Below are 5,283 nucleotides of genomic sequence, written 5' to 3'. Positions count from 1 at the left end.
ACATTCCTCGGGTTCTAACTTGACATTTGAATATGATTGTGAACATATTTCCGTGCTTATTTGAAACTAATCTTCAAGACCGTCTGCTTATGATAAGTGTTGGTGGATGTAGAGAGAGGAAACCTGTTACAGCTATCCAGATACTCGTAACAAAACCACATCATTTCTGTTTCCTTCCCACCAAACAGGGCAGTACAACAGAAACCTGTAACAATGTTGGTATACTCTTATTATATAAAGTGCTCCTACTAGCGGTAGCTAGAGGGACCTTCCTTATTCTTTTAGCTGGAAGGAAGGAAGGAAAAGTGTTTAACGTGCACATTCAGAGCAGGCTGTTGTAGCGCACGCCTGTCCTGGACAGGAAAGGGTTGGGGTGGGTGGAGGAGGGACCGCCTGCACTGGCATGTGCAGGAGAGCACCAGCAGTCCGACCAGAGTCGGTAACAGGCGGAGGGTGGTATGGTGCTATGGAATTTGGAATGTCCCATAGGATTAAGCCAAAGAGAAATGGTGCGCATTTTGATGAAGGAATTGTGGCGCAATTTTGATGGTCGTTCTAAAAATAAAAGGTAGGAAGCTACGTATAGGTTTAGATTTTAGTAGGCCGAGAGTAGCTCATTAATTTGGACCTGCGGATGATGAGGTGTCTCCCTAGGTTGCCCGTAGGGTCCTTAGAAGGGCCTGATCTGCTCAGATCGTGGCAAGACAACCCAGGGGAGACTCGACGCAATTGTGTACGTATTCTGCAATTATGTATGACTGGGAGGTAAGGTCGGCGAGTCCAGGGGCCAAATTCATAAAAGCTTTCTAAGCCTAGTTAGTTGCTAAACTGGCTTCTAACTCTAGTTTGTTGCCAAGTGTTATTCATAAATCCTTCTAATGGTAGCAAACTTCTAAGTTGCTTGCTAAGTCTAGAGTCGATCAGGAGTACCTTTAACTCATTAGCAAGCTGCTAAGACACTTGTTTGTGTTAAGTCGTGCAGTCAGGATGGCACGTAGAATGTTGCAGTTGGCCAAGTTACGACGACCAATGCGACGGGAATGTATTTTCAGGGATCGTAGGAACTCTTTGGATGTGTTTTCAGACTCTGAACTTATAAAACGCCGTATTATACAATATTGCTATAGATTTAAATGAATCACTAGTTGATGACATCAAACCAGGGGCCTAATTCACTAAACTCTCGCAACTTTGCGATGTCGCAGTGCAATACAAAAAGACTTGCAAAGAGGATGCTTTGTTGTCTAGCAGAGCCTAAGAGACCTTTGTGAATTAGGCATCAGGCCAACAGCAACCATGCCTTCACGAATACCAGGGCCCACATAATGGACACAGAGCAAAATCAGTGTTCATCAACACACATTTTAATGACTGACCTGTTAAACAGTAATTGTCTGTTTAATTGGCATATACTTGTTATATAAACAACAAACCATCAAAAGAATGAATGAATGTTTAACGACACCCCAGCACGAAAAATACATCGGCTACTGGGTGTCAAACCATGGTAATGCAAACAAATAAGGTGATGATCAACATCAATATAAAAATAAGATTTAAATAAAAACAGTGTAAAGAACTGTGCAAAAATACAAATATCACAGATAAATACTGATTTTTACAAAAAAATTCAATTTGTGCTGTATTGGCCATTTTCAAAGAGAATGTTACACCCTCCTCGTCTTTTTCTTTTCTAAAACGTGTTCGCGGGATTTTAATTTTGAAAGTTTTTGTTTCAAATCATCGATGTTTCTCGAAACCTCAGGGAAGCGCGCCTTATGTTGCATGTGAATCGTTTTCCATGCATCTTTTTTTCTTCTATTGGTATTGAAATATTTCTGGGGGGCGTCGAATGTATCTTTAAATTCCTCGTACTTTTGTGCCAAAATAAATTTTCATTTTGAGAATAATTAGGCTTTCTGGGGTTTTTTTTGTTGCTACATTTAACTCACAACTCATATTTAAAGTTCACTGAAGATGTAACTATTATCCTATCACAAAATTGCCAACATTACATTTGAAATGGACATGTGTGTAAAGAAATTGACATGGTGTTGTCAAGGATTGGACGTGTGCCAATATGCTTATCAGGCAACTATGGAGCAGCATGTTTAACATGCTTTTATGAATTACATTTTAGCTACCAGCTCTGTAGCAATGAACTAGGTATTTATAAGCTTGCTAACATCTAGCAAACAACTAAGTTAGATGCCTTTTATGAATTTGACCCCTGGCGTTTCCCTTGGGTTCCGGCTCCTGTCAACTGCCTCGTGATCCGTATGTTGTCCTTCTAATCCATGTCTTAAATTATAGTGCCCTTGGTGCCTCCGCCAGCAACAAGGAATTTTGGGGTTGGGTAGAGGTTTTTCTTTTGTCCAGCTCCCTCAAGGTGCATTGCAATTGTGTACTCGGAGCCTGTTTTCTTTTGCCTGACTCCTCACTAAAAGTACTAATCAAAATTATACCCAGATGATTTTTCAGTCTTATATATTAGTTATGAAAAGCCCTGGAATAAAAACCATAAAAATGTGTCAGTATTATCATGACCTGTTACGGTATTCAAACAACCGGTACAAAAAATGACTATAAATGACCTGTTATAGATAGAAATATGAGATGTATTTACAATTTTACTGTAAAACATATGTAATTTGAAACAGACTATAACACCCAGGTTGATATTGATAGCAGCAATAATACAAATGTCATTTCCAATACAATGAAGTTCAATATACTGCTTTGTCAGATTAAGATTTGAACAAATTTATTACACATTGATATATATGGATACAACAGAAGTCATTTTGTTGGTAGCAAATTTATATAATTATTTTAGTTATTTGATTAAATATCCTAGACTGCTATGTATTCTTACACTTAGTACTTGTGATTTCACCTGTCAGGTGTAATCAATATCAACCTGGGTGTTATAGTCCGTTTCAAATTACATATCTTATGTAGTACCATTGTAAATACCGTTTCAAATTACATATCTTATGCAGTAACATTGTAAATACATCTCATATTTCTGTCTATAACAGGTCATTTATTATAATTTTTTGTACCGGTTGTTTAAATACCGTAACAGGTCGTATTAATACTGACACATTTTTATGGTTTTTATTCCAGAGATTTTTATAACTAATATATAAGACTGGAAAATCACCTGGGTATAATTTAAGTACGGTGCTGGGCCATTATTATTTTAATATGTCGGCGGGTGCATTGCTATTATTAGACCAATGCACCCGATGTAGAGATGATGCAGTTGCGCGCGTGCCGTCTGTGTGCTGTCCCTATTCATGTTTAGGTTGTTCTTAATGCCCTAAGTCCCTAATCTATAAGTATCCAACAGCTTTCAAAGCCACCCATCCTTGGATTTTAATATAATACAAGGAGAGGGGGGAGGGGATTTTATACTAACCTAGCTAGCTAAATTGAAGGGTAGTCCATTAGTGTGTTTGTTTTGTTTTAAAAAGCGTAATGCTTCACATATATATAACATAGGTTTAGTAGTAGGTACTGTTCATTCGCAATCTAACTGAGTGTGTAGTCCCAACTTTGAGTAGGCCAGGGTTAGGTTAGCGCTGTAATTGCCCCCCCCCCCCCCCCAAATGCCTAAAATACTTATAGGTCGGGTGTATGCTTACAATGTTCTAAACCCTTAATTTTGAAGTTGCTTATAGTAAACTTACTTGCTATCATTTTCGTATCAGGTTTTCGTTCTGTGTCTTTCTGGAGCACCTGTATTAAACTCACCTTAGTGTTTGCTGGAATGAACATTAACTTACATAGGCCTACTAAGAGATGCGAAAGAGAAAAAGTGCTAAAAACAAAAACACGTGATTTATATACATTTTATTTGGTCGCTGTGGTGGTGTTCACGACCATGCTTCCTGCTATCTGGTTTGGTCTACTCGATGAGTGGGGTAGGGAAGCTTTTCAGCTTGTAGTGTTACGGCTCATATATATATAGACTGGATGCGGCGCGTGTGTGTGCGCGGTCACACTGTTGCGTAATTCATACTTTGACTGCCGACGTCATGCCAGGGCCGTAGCTAGGATTTTTTGTTTTTGTTTTGTTTTTGTTGTTGTGGGGGGGGGGGGGGGGGGGGGGTTGTGTGGGGTTTTTTGTGGGGTTTTTTGGTGGGTTTTTTTTTTTTTTTTTTTTTTTGGGGGGGGGGGGCAACTGAGTAGTTAATAGTCTAAAAAATCCTTAAACGGTTAAGAAGATAATTTTGTTTAAGTTTCTATAATTGCCCCCCCCCCCCCTCCTGCTAGCTACGGCCCTGCATACGCAAGTGAAAATTAATTCTTTATTAGTTAAAGTAAAAAGCATTGAACGAACGCGCACTAAAATTCCATATGAACTGTGTTAAAATCATATGAAATGACTGAAACATCAGGATTAGGTTTGAACAGGAGGGAGACTTGGCGAGTCAACCATTGGCCGACAGCAGTCGTGGTGAAGTATAAATCTAGCTTAAAGCTTAAAGCTAGATTTCTACTTCACCACCGACAAGATGAGTCTCCAACTTGCGTTTTGGGCTTATAAACTACGATTATTTCACTGCGGCTGGCCGCATGCGTTTTTATTTCCCCTTAGCTACAGCTACATTTCTGTTAACGTTAAAAATACGACCTTTTTCCATTTGTCACGTATACACTACTTTGCAAAATACATGAACACTAACACTTCGGATTTATTACAAGATATGTCCCCTACAGTGTTCAAGTTGTTAACACACCAAAAAATTGAATATTAAGAGAGTACTAATCAAATAAGTGCTTATATGTCAGATTGTAAGCACTGCCTGAAATCTGTGACCTTTTGACCTTTGGTGACGTACATAATGATGCAATAATTATAATATACACACCAACGAACAGAGGTCACCAATACTAATATTTTGAATGGTCACATAGTATTCTCTGTTACTTTAAACTTACGTTATGCCCATTTTTGTTATCCCTACCCCATACTAGTAATTCTAATTCCAAAATTCTGGCGTCATGGTTCACTTTAACCCCTCCAAAACCATAGTGCGCCCAGTGTATCCAGTGTTAACATTCACAGTCCTAAAATATAGGTCAGAAACTGTTAGAAAAACATAGTTTAGTCAATTCGAGTGGAGGGAGGGTGCAAGGTGAAATTATGATGTCACAGACAGCATTTCATAATAGTCAAACACAATTTCTATGTTGCGAGACCCTAATGTTGACTGGTATATGGTTGTTCTGTTCACAATATTACTATCTATTTAGCGGTACATTTGTCGATTG

The sequence above is a fragment of the Gigantopelta aegis genome, chromosome 1 (genome assembly GCF_016097555.1).
Source record: "Gigantopelta aegis isolate Gae_Host chromosome 1, Gae_host_genome, whole genome shotgun sequence".
Classification (NCBI taxonomy): Eukaryota; Metazoa; Mollusca; class Gastropoda; order Neomphalida; family Peltospiridae; genus Gigantopelta; species Gigantopelta aegis.
This window is presented reverse-complemented; position numbering follows the sequence as displayed.